Source organism: Cebus imitator, unplaced genomic scaffold, assembly GCF_001604975.1.
Source record: "Cebus imitator isolate Cc_AM_T3 unplaced genomic scaffold, Cebus_imitator-1.0 Scaffold50, whole genome shotgun sequence".
Lineage (NCBI taxonomy): Eukaryota > Metazoa > Chordata > Mammalia > Primates > Cebidae > Cebus > Cebus imitator.
The window spans coordinates 3,629,862-3,642,044 of NW_016107365.1; the positions used below are offsets into that span (position 1 = coordinate 3,629,862).

At 43.4% G+C, this 12,183-nt stretch overlaps 1 long non-coding RNA gene across 1 annotated transcript; it reads left to right on the plus strand.

Moving 5' to 3' along the window:
* Nucleotides 1–2,614: 2,614 nt before the first annotated feature.
* LOC119471098 lies at nucleotides 2,615–11,766 on the plus strand. The gene is made up of 3 exons (XR_005200096.1): nucleotides 2,615–2,707; nucleotides 4,261–4,405; nucleotides 11,625–11,766. It is a non-coding gene; the product is annotated as an uncharacterized LOC119471098 (long non-coding RNA).
* The last annotated feature ends 417 nt before the right edge of the window (nucleotides 11,767–12,183 follow it).

Below are 12,183 nucleotides of genomic sequence, written 5' to 3' on the forward strand. Positions count from 1 at the left end.
ATGCAGCTCCCATTTCTGCTGAAGGCAGAGCAGAGGAATTAGTAGAAGGTGTGCTTCTTGCAGGAGCTGAGCTGTTCCCCAGGAATAGTATGGCTGACCCTCTAGCCTTCAATGGTTTTGATATAATTCTGCCTAGAGGTGGAGGGATGAACCAAGATGACTTTCCTAAGATGCTGCTGCTAATACTGAGGCCCAGGAGTTTAACACACACACACACACACACACACATACACACACACACACACACACACACAGTGTGTGTGTAAACCCTCTTTAAGAGGGATAGGGGAGAATGAGCAAGCTTGGCATTTCCCTTGGGATGGAGAAGCACATGAAATGAGTTACTTTATTTGAGTCTATGCTTCTCTAGCTACCTTGTGCTTTCTGGAAAACAATTATGCCAGTAAATTTCATTAATTTTATGTCTTTGGGTAATTTGCTGACTGTAATTGGCTTTCAGAGTGTAGTGATTGCAGAGCCTCTGTGGGTAACACACAAATGAAAACAACCTTTTCTCAGTGTGATGAAATGTAATTGAATGATGATTCCAATTTTTAGTAACCCCCAGAACATTAGTGCTCTGGGAGTGCAGCTACTGATGATAGTTACAAGATCAAATATCACCCCAAAACGAATGAAGCACCATGGTGATGACCAATGGAGGCCATCACATTTGCCCAGAAATAACAATAAAACAACAACAATAACAGAGGCTTATATCAGCGAAGAACCAGGTACCGTTCTAAAATTTTTGTGAACTAACTCATTGAATCTTCACAATCACCCTATGTAGTAGGTGGTGTTGTAATCTTCATTTTGTAACTTTGGAATCTAAGGCAGAGAGAGATTTAAATAAAGCAACACTTATCCAAGTTTACACAGGTAGTGCAGAGTGAAGCCAGCCAGGGAAGAATTCCTTCTCCCCAAAACCATGATGCTCACACACTGGAGATGTTTGTTTCCTGCCTGCTCTCTTAATCACCATCATTTGGCTTTCATTGTTTTGCATACACATCCCATGTATTAGGTTGAATCATATGAAATTAATGTTTTCACAGACCAAAAATCATTGACTATTAGTAGTTTCTTATGGTTTGACCTAATATTCAATGGTTCAGGGGTTATTCCTATTAATTAAGACAACTGGCATTTTATTTACTGGAACAGTCTATTGAGAAATGCATGTGAACAAAGTAATCCACACAGGATGAATCTCAGAACTCTTGCCTGGAATGTTGGAATGGAAGTTGTTATGGAGAGACATAAGGTCCAGATTCCTGGAGCTGCATCAATAACAGCTTAAAAATAAAACCTATCCATGGAATTTCAATATCTATCCATAGTGTTGAGAGTCACAAAATGTAGAGTCAGGACCGTGGATAAACCACACCTGGTCACTGGTCTCCCTACATTTTCACTTCAATGAGCCAATCAGTCCTCTTCTTAGTTTAAGGCCATTGAGTTGGGTTTTTTCTTATTCTCAATCACATTATCTGTCATTCTTGAGTGAAGAGAGACAAAAGGGGATTTTAACTTTGCAATGGACACGAGTGATAGAGACAGCAGAAACATCTGATGATGTTTTACATCCAGGTCCTCTGACTCCTCAGCCAATAAGCTGCATAATGCTGTGACAAGGACAAGCCTGTCTTCACCACACAACATGCTTTCTCCTTTTCCCTGCAACCTTTCAACTTTATCTTTGCCATCTCTAAAGGGGCAACTGCATGACAAGAAAGCCCAGAGAAATGAAGTGTGCCTTCTGACTGGTATCAAGTTCCTTCTCATGCAAGAGAGAGAAGTGTAGGCAAAAAAGCTGGAAGGTTATGTAAGATAGTGGAGAGTGAAGTTTTACCTCTGAAGAGGGCTTATCCAGGAGAAGCAGGAAGTGGGAGTACAAGGCAGGATCCTGGTCTTTGTTATGGACTTATCTTGAAATTTATAGTAGGCCATTTCTATGTAGTATTTTTCTGTGTGGAATTAGCAACCACCCATATTTTTCTCCAACAAATGGGGATGTTCTGAGGATTGAGGAATAACATCAGTGCTCTATTTGCCATATAAAAGGATACTGAGTAGGATACTGCTGGCCTACCCAATATTTATACCATCCGTTCTATTCTTTCTTAATAGAATCTTAATTTACTAACAGAATCTTAAACAGAAATCAATAGCAGCCATGAGTAAGAATGCTCAGAGTATACCCTGGGTAGGGCCTTTATATGAGCTAAAGGAAGCCAAAGCCAATTTCTAAGATGGAAATGATTGTCCCAATTGCTTAAAGGCATTGCTTTGGTGGTAACTCATGATTGCTCTGTCTAGGAATACAGACATTGTGTATTTCAGTGGTAATATGAGTAATGTTCTTTGATCACAAGTGATTTAATTATAGGCTCAGGGACCTCAGAAAATGAAGGAGAGCCTTTCAATGTTATTCCACTGAAAGAGTGTTAGCAACCACATGCCATTCAAAATGGGACTAGTTCCCAGAGAGATTTTATTTCTGGTCATGAGTGGGGATGGCAAATTAGGAAAAAAAATACCCTGGAATTTATTGACCTAAATTCATTTACAACCAATCAGAGCCCAGAAGGCTAAGGGTTTAAGCCAAGGAACAAAAGTGCTGAGCCTCTTGAAATGCTGATTTTCACTCTCCCTTTGCAACAGGACTCCCCACAGTGGCAAAGACGTGTTTCTTTCTTGTGAGGTAGGCTGCACCAATGATTTCTTTAGGTTACTAAACTCACTGGCTTTCCTGACTATTCACCCTTTAGAAATCTCCTCCCAGGACTGCAGTGAGGCTGAAGAGATTGTTACCGGTTGTGGATCTGAGGGTGAAGGAAGTGAGATCTGAGCAGGTCAAGGGTGGTCTGTGGAGCAAGTGGCAAACACTGGTCATGGCTCCTGGCATTGGGGAATGCTCTAGATCCCTTGAGATGTGTGCAGGGGCATGAGGGACTGGTCCTTGTGGTAAGATGGGACAGCCTGGAGGTGAGGATGGAGAGAGAAAACACCATGTGCAGGGGCCTTGTTGGGAGGTGCAGACTCCCTCCTGCAACACACATGGGAGCTTTTGCAGGTAGTCATGTAGAAATGAACTTCAAGGGAAGCCTTTCAAGGTAAACAGAAATTCAGTTTGCTGTCTGATATGGTTTGGGTCTGTGTTCCTACCCAGATCTCGTGTCAAATTATAAACCCCAATATTGGAGGTGGGGCCTGGTGGGAGGTGATTGGATCATGGAGGCAGATTTCCCCTTTGGTGCTGTTCTCATGACAATGAGTTATCATGAGATCTGATTGCTTAAAAGTATTAGCACCGCCCGCTTCTCTCATCCTCCTACTCTAGGCATGTAAGATACGCTTGCTTCCCCTCCGTCTTCTGCCATAATTGTAAGTTTCCTGAGGCTTCCTGTAGAGCCTGTGGAACCATGAGCTAATTAAACCTCTTTTCTTTATAAGTTATCCAGTGTCAGGCATAGCAGTGCAAGATCAGATGAATACACTGTCTGAGAAGATAGTAATGGAGCCTGGGAAGCCTCGCCTGCCTGGACTTAGAGACAGTGGGAAGTGGTTATACATCTCAGAAATTTTGAAAGCATTATCTGACTTTCATCATCTCTTGAAATTCTTCCAGAATCAGGAAAATGGTCTCCATAAACACTGATTCTATGTTCTGGAGAACTAGGAAAATGAGAAAATAAAATGAAACTTACAGTTTGATTGTGTGCAAGTCAGACCAGTTACAGTCATGTACGTGAGCTGCTCACCACTGAGGCCTCATGACAAGGCTACATGAAGAGGGTCACGAATAGTACTTGACAGTGTAAGACTTGATACTTGATGCCAGCCAACAAGCTGATATTCATATACTCAACATGTGTTACTTATAGATTAGGGACATTTGTCTGTAATGCAAATTTTTTAAAGAGATCATTGATAGGGAAGCTTTGGTGCCTTACATGCCAAGGTGGGCTCAATTTCCTAACAAGACATTTGACCCATCCTTGGGTCTGGGCCAGGCACCAGAAACAGGCACTGTAGTAAACATGAGCTTGCTCCGCCTCTGCTAGGATCAAAATCACCAAGAACCCAGAGGTGGCTGGGAAACCATCACATCACCATCCCACCAATGACAGTGACAACTAGCTTTTCACTAGGGATTCCTCTGTGCCCGATATTGTGTAAGTGACTTATACGTGTGGTCTTATTTAGTTCTCACAATTACCGTATGAAGTAGTTATTATTATTTCTATTTTACAGATGAAGAAAAGGAGGCTCAGATAGTTTAAGAAACTTTCCCTCCTCGCATCATGAATAAGAGGCAGAGCCAAAAGCAAATGAAGGTCAGTGTGAACCTACACTCAAATCCTGGGACTTGTCCCCGACGAGGTTGGGTGAGAAGATGGTTAAGTCCTGTCTGAATGCCACACTGGATTCTTCCTGTGACATTTAGAACCCAGCTTGGATCAGATGAAAGGGAGCTCCTGAAATTCACACACAAGGCAAAGGAGGCCTTGCAGCTGAATTTCAACAAAGCCCTGATGGGGCTGGTGCTTCTGCATTCCAAATGTTCTCTTCTTGCCGCAGCATGGTTTTGGAGCGGGTGGCCTCTTTTCCTGCCAGGCTTGCAGGCACATCTTCCTGTAGAATGAGGTGTCACTATCTCCAAAACAGGGTGAAGCATCTTTGAGCCATCTCCAGTTCCTGACGGGCGGCTTTGAACCTCTCTACAGGAATTGTGTTTTCCCAGCCAGCGATCAGTCACCGGGCCCAACAAAGCAGCCCGTGTAAGACTCGAGTGTTGCCAATAAGATAAGAAACTGCTATCAAATTTCACCCTTGAAAGTTCTTCCTCCCTTTTCTCACTCTAGGATTAATTCATCTTGAATTTCAAGACAGGGAAAGGTGGGGGTCTTGAAATTTATAGGGCTGCTTCCCAGGGCAATTTCCAGTGTTTAGCCACAAATATTTTCAAGAGAGATAAAAGCAGTTACTTTATCACTAAGCCCCCTGCACACACTGGCCCTGGGAGCAGAGAAATGCCGCCAGCAAGAGAGTGTGGGAAGATTAACGTAACAGAACAGCCACTTACCTTTCCTGTTTGCCCCAGCGAGGGAGGTTGGTGGGGGGGATGGCTGCCTGCCGTTGGAAGTACCGAGCATCCCCCACCCCTCCCAATTTGTATTTAATCTCTCCAGCCCCGTATGTGTTTTCATTGTCAGGCCGGGATCTATGACAACAGTTTCCATTTCTCCTCATCTCCCAAGCAGTGAGCAACAAAGGAAAGACATCCTAAGAGCTCATGAAACGTTTTTATTGAAACCCAGTTCTCCAGAGAGAGATTGAGGAAGCAATTTAAGCAACCTTATTACAAAATAAAAATGTATTCTCCTATTCCATGACAGGAAATGTGAGAAAGAGAGACAAGCCCATAAAAAAGCACTAAAAAAAAAAAAGTTTGCACAAGGACTAGAACAAAGGAGAGACGTTAAATATGTGCAGAAGAAACAAAAACAGCATGAGACTCACAAAAAGGATCTCTTTTTTTAAAAATTACACAACATTGCCTTAGGCAGGAACTTCCTTGGGATATTATGCATTATATTTCAAATTTTCTAATTAAAACGATTAATCAATCTGTGTCTAATAGCTGGGATGGGAATCCCTTATCTTTAACAGTACAGTTTATAAGAGCATTCCTGATTTTGCACAGTTGACAGTATTCTGAGGGCATCTGACAATGCTACCAGAAAGATTTCAGGTGCCTCATGTTTTCTTTGCAGCTTTATAACTTGTTATCATAATTTAATGGCATCCAAATAAATCTGCTCATTAATGAAGCAGGTTAGAAAACAGACACAAAAAGCCCGCTTGGTGGCACACACCTGGAGGCCCAGCTACGCAGGAGGCTGAGGCGGGAAGATGGCTTGAGGCCAGGAGTTTGAGGCCAGCCTGGTCAACACAGTGACACTACTGTCTCTATCAAAAAAGACAAAGAAAGCGAAAACAGACACAACGTAATACAGCTACATTTCTAGATTTTCTACTCCCTCTCACCCACAACCCCAGTTGGATGGAATATTCTGCTGAAATTCAAGTGAACAGCAAGTACTGAGCTGTTTTAGGAAACGCTTTGTTCTGCTCAGCATTGACATTGGTTGTTGATGGCTAATCCAGGCATTCTAGAACTCATGGAGTTAGTGATTTTTTCCATAGAATAACCGTCTCTATATTTTCACATATAGCTGCTAGGGAAGTCTGCCCTAGAGTGGGCTAGGACAGGAGGAAATACTTGGAATATCAGGTGCAGCCCCGAAATTGCATCTCTTAGTTTCAAATGGTGTTGCCCATGAGAAGTGGTCATGGGGCAGACAGAGTATAAAGCTTCCCCCTTGCTCTGTTGTTGGGGGGTGGCAGGGAGTAGAGAGGGAGGAAGGATTAGTAGGCTGGAGTTGGGAAGGCGTGGATGTGTGAGGGTGTCCTCTGTGAAAGGGGATGAACAGAGTGGACCTCAGAGAGGGTGACAGGTCTCATCTACATAAGGTCTTGTCTCATCTCCTCCTCCTAACCTCTGCGGGCATTGGTGGGGAGGGTCCCAGTTGAGTCCCTGCAAAATATGCCTGCAAATGAGGCAGCTGACTGGGAGCATCCATACAATTTAGATATAGAATGCACATGGCTATGAATTCCCCAAATCTCAAGCACATTGTAGAACAGCCACAGAATCTGAGCAATACTTGACTATCTAAATGGCCCAATTTCTCTCTTAAGAAGCTTTTAGGAGAAATAAGGTCACATAAAAATCAAGGTAGCAAGTAGTATTATTCCTCCAGGCATCTTTGAGTCAGAAAGAGCCTGAATTTTAAAAATAAAAACTGCTGTCTTGCTTAATATATTCACTCTTCTAATAAGCCACCAAGCAGCCATTGTACTCTCCCAAGCCAGTGGACATATATCTTGCTAAGACATAAGCGTCCACAGTCAGGATATTGTCTAGGAAACCTGAGCCTGCCGCCTGCGCAGGAGCCGCCATCACTGCATAATTCCTTCCAGAAGAATAGAAACCCAGGCTCAAGGCAGCAGCACAGGGTTCCCGAAGGACACATTGCCATTTATTTTCGGTGTGATTATTTTCCATTACACACTGTGCAAGGAGTGTTTTTGAATGCTATCTTACTTTCTTTTCATGTCCCTTCATTTACTGCACCCCGAGAGACAGTCAAAATCTCGAGGCCACACTCTGTAATAAAAACTCAGCAAGTTTAGAGGATACAGCATGAAGCTTCCCAGACGACCAGGAAGTTCTGCTGATGGTACTAAAATTCAGGAGCTTCATCTAGCATCCCAGGCAGGTGTGTCTATTCAGTGAAGAGGAAGCTGGAAATGTTCCCTTTGAGGATGGTTTCTCTTCTTCCTGTGGGCTAAGAGTTGGTGTATTTTCCTTCTGGACTGCCTTCATCACTGACTTGGCCTATTCTGAATCTCAGACCCGTTTCTGGGGTTCTGACGGCATTCTGGAGGTTACAGTCCTCAGGATCTTTTGTACTGTGATGGGCTGGGGATGAGTCCCCTCAGCAGGAGTGGAAAGCCCTTTATGAACTGTGGTCTATGATTAGACTCTTGTTCCACTCAGAGTTACTCTCAATTGTCCCTGAGTGTATGATGACAGGTCCCTGGTCTCTAAGTGCAAGGTACCCTCTAAATGTATTCATAGCAAAACAGAATGTTTCCCCACCGAAATATACTCATAGAGCTGGTCTCTGATCAAGTGGCCAGAAGTTTACTCCATGTAGCCTTGCATGTTGCTGAGGAGTCTCCCTATGTCTATATACTTTTGAACTGTGTCAAGATCACCTTGGTGCATTTCGGGAAGTGCCTCAGTTGCATCAAAATCAAAGGTTCTCAAAACTTCCAAGCATGAGAATCACCTGGAGAGCTTGTTAAAAATGGCTTACTGGGCCCTTGCCCCAGAGCTTCTGATCGAGTAGGTCTTAGGTGGGACTCAAGAATTTGCATTTATGACTAGTTCCTGGATATGCTGGGTCAGAGAGTATGTCCTCTGCCTTAATCCGTTTGGGCTGCCGTTAAAAAAATACCATAGACTAGGTGGCTTAGAAACAACAGACACTGCTTTTTCATAGTTCTGGAGCCTGGGAAGTCTAAAATCAAGGTGTGAGAAGATTTGGTGTCTGGTGAGGACCTCCTTCCTCATAGACTGCTGTCTTCTCAGTGTAACCTCACGTGGCAGAAGGGGCAAGGGCTCTCTCTTGGAATCTCTTTTACAAAGGCACTAATCCCATTCATGACGGCTCCATACCAGATCACCTCCCAAAGGTCCCACCTGCTAATACCATTACCTTGAAGGTTAGGATTTCAACATATGAATTTTGGGGTGATACAAATATTCAGCCCATGGCACCCCCCCAAATTCATGTCCTTCCCAGGACCTCGTAATAAAAACTTATTTGGGAAGAGAATTGTTGCTGATGTAATTAGTTAAGATGAGGTCATACCAGAGTAGGGTGGGTCCTTAATGCAATTTGCCTGGCATCCTTATTAGGAGAGACCCACAGACTGGGACACAGAGAAGAAAGCCATGGACAACAGAAGCAGAGAGGGGAGTGATGTGTCTACAAACCACGTATACCAATGATTTCTGCCAATGCCCATAAACTAAGAGGAAGGCATGGCACAGATCCTTCCTTGGTGCCTTCAGAGTGAGTGTGCCGCTGCTGACATCTTGGTTGGGACTTTTAGCCTCCAGAACTGCTAGAGAATACCTCTGTTGTTTAAAGCCACCAGCTTGTGGTAATTCATCATGGGCAGCCCTAGGATATGAGTACAGAAGATGCTGATATTGGTGGTCCTGATGAAGCACTTTAAGAACCACCCATTGAAATTAATTAGATCATCTCCTCCTTCAACTCCTATTTCTCCTTACAGTGTCCATGATGAATTTTCTTTCCAAAATAATTTCTATTTGCATCTGCCAGCACCTTCTTAATTCCCTAAGAAGAATTTTCACCAGCTCCTGGTTCCTTAATACTTCCCTGATTCTTGTTCCTGATCTTTTTAACCCCATGTAATATCCATGGGGGCTCTTTCCAGCTATATTGTGGTAAAATGGGATCTCTGATTCCTCCATCCTGATAGGGAATTGTTACTTCATGTGGCTGGACTTCACACACTCTCAGAAGAGAAAGACACAGGTAGCAGGAAACCGTTGCAAGAGCCATCAGGGAACTGGAGAGATGGGGTGGGAGTGAGGGGATTTTGGCTTCAGGAAGACAAGCATTAAGAGGGATTTATCTGCCTTCAAATATATGAAGTGTTACAGTGCATAAGATGCAGACAGCCTGCTTTCCATCTCCTCTGAGAATGAGCCAAAGGAAGGCAGGCTTAGGGAGAAGAACTTTGAGTGGACAGAAAGAATTTTCTGAGGTTGAAGGTTTTAAGTCACTGGAATGTCAAGGGAGAATTTTAAGTAAGAGTAGACACCTCTTTATTAAATTTGATTTAGGTGGGGCCCTTCCTGGAGCCAGGCAAATGAACAAGATAGACTTCGGAGGTGCTTTCTGCTTTTTAAGTCTGCAAACTCGCAAAAGCAGAAAAGATGTCCATTTGGGAAAAAAATTAACTCAAAGGAAAGAACACCTCTCTGTTGATATATTTGTGATCTTAGCTAAGGAATCTGCCTGAATTTTTTCTTTGATATTTTTAATTGAATACCTGTAGGATACCCTTTTGTGTTAAGGAGTAAGATTGGCTAGAAAGTTTGCTTTTTAATCTCTCTGGTATTATCTAGGCTTTTCAAATCCAATGTTTCACCTGCAGGATGACAAACGTAGCACATTTGTTTTCTATTGCAACATAACCAATTATCACAAATTTAGCAGCTTAAAACAGCGTAGTTATTCTCTCATAGTTTGCATAGGCCAGCAGTCTAGACACGACTTCTGGGTCCTGTCCTCAGGATCTCACAAGGCTGCCATCAGGGTGCCAGTGGCCTGTGTTTCTTCCTGGAGTTTAGGATCCTCTTCCAGGCTTTCATAATTGTCAGCCGACTTCAGTTCCTTTCAGCTGGAGGACTGAGGTCCCTACTATGTTGCTGGCTGCCAGCTGGGGAATGCTCTCAGCACCTGGATTCCTCACAATTCTTGGGCCCTCTCACAACATAGCTGCTCATTTCTTCAAGGCCAGTGGGAGAATCTCTCCCTCTGTAATATGATGTCACTCTCATGAGTGACATCCCATCACCTTCTTCATACTCCCTGTTGGCTAGAAGCCAGTTACAGTTTCTGCCTGCACTGAAGGGAAGGGATGATTGAGGCTGTGACTCGCCGTGGCCATCCTAGGACGCCGCCTGCCACGGGTGGTTGGGAAGCCTGCCTAGCTGCCAGGGAGGGCTGGGTCCAAAGATTCTACTTTATCTGGGATTCATCTGCTTAGATAAATTTAAATACAGAAATGAATTCCAAATGGAATACAGGAAAATGTGAATGATCCCAGTTTTACACTCTAGTTGTGCCCTAAAGCTCCGTTAGGCAGTCAGTTGTTGGAATTTATGTTTTTTAATGAAAGACACACTATTCAAGTTAGTGGTTTTCTACTCTCTGCTTTTTCTAGATAATATAGCATAGAAGGTAGACCTGGGAGCCAGACTGCCTGGGTTCAAATGCTGGCTCTGATATTAACCATGCAGTTTTGCAAGCCATTCAGCATCTCTGTGCCATTTTCCTCATGTACTAATATAAATGGTGTTAATAATAGCACTGACTTAAATGGCGCAGTAGTGAGGATGAAATTAGTTAATATGCGTGAAACGCTTATAATAATGCCTGGATCCTCATAAACACTGTCTATGCGCTCACTAGTATTTGGGTCAGGACAGCAGCCATCACATGCCATCCACATGCGTGGCACTCCCATGGGATTCTTAGGATTCTGGGCATTGCTTGGCTTGTAGCTATGGCTCTGTTCCTTTCTCTTCTACTCAGGGAAGCATTTTGGAATGCTGAAAAAGAAAGTAACCTTACTCTAAGGGTAAGTCTCAATGAGGACTGATTTTTAAAAATTAAATGATCTATCCATTTCAGCTCTCATAATGGTAATAATAATGACAGCTGAGCTTATTGCTGTCAAGTCATGATGCTGTGACATGAGCATCCCATTTGGTCCTCACAACACCTCGTAAGTAGGTACGATTATCCCCTTTTTTATAGTGATGGAGCCTGAGGCTTATTTGCTTAACCAAGCTGGTCGGTGGTGAAGCCTTAGATGGAAAAATGTGAAGCAGATGTACTCCGGAACACTCCATCTTATGACCTATTCTGTAGCATTTCCCCATTTTACTGCTGGCAACTCACCTTTCAACTCATGTGCTGTAAAATTACAGTCAAGAAATGGTGATACAAATGACACAAAAGGGGAGGAAAACTGTGGGTTGTTTGCTTAGTTGGGAAGCATTGTAGCTGTAGACAGAGGGAAGCAATTCAGAAGATATACATACTAGAGGAGCACCCACTATGTTTCAGGCACTGTGCAGTGTTCCTCACTCACCATTGTCTTACTTGATACTCAGAAACACTGTGGAAGCCTATTATTTTCTTATCTTCTTTTTGCAGATGAAGACATTGAGGCTCAAAAGTTGCTAGTGAGAAGCAGAGCCAAGAGTCAGATCCAAAATCCCTCTGGCCCTGAAGCCTGCATTGTTTCCACTGCGCAAAGTTGTCTGAAAGGTGAGCAATAAAAGAGAGAAGATACTAACATGGTACAGATTATCCTGAGTGGGGAGAGAGAAGGCCAGGGGGAACCACAAGTGCCCTGGGCAGACAGCAGGGGTCCCCATTAGCCCCGACTAGCTCGGTTGCATGTCTGATGGGTTTGACGTCAGGGCTCTACTGAGTCCCAGTTTGACCAGGTACCACTGCTGTAGCACAGGGCAGATTACTCCAATGCCTGCAGCATCCATTTCTCCATTTTCAAATAAAACTTGCCTTGTTTGAAGGACAAAGTGAGATAATTTTTGACAGCACTGGGTAGATGCAATAACATGCTTTCATTTAAACAGATACTTTAAGTGTGAAGGTAGAGCGGAGAGAAAAAAGATCAGCTGTGGGTGGAGAGGGGGAGATGCTGTTGATGAGAAGCAAGCACTACCCATGAGATATTATGAGCCTTTGC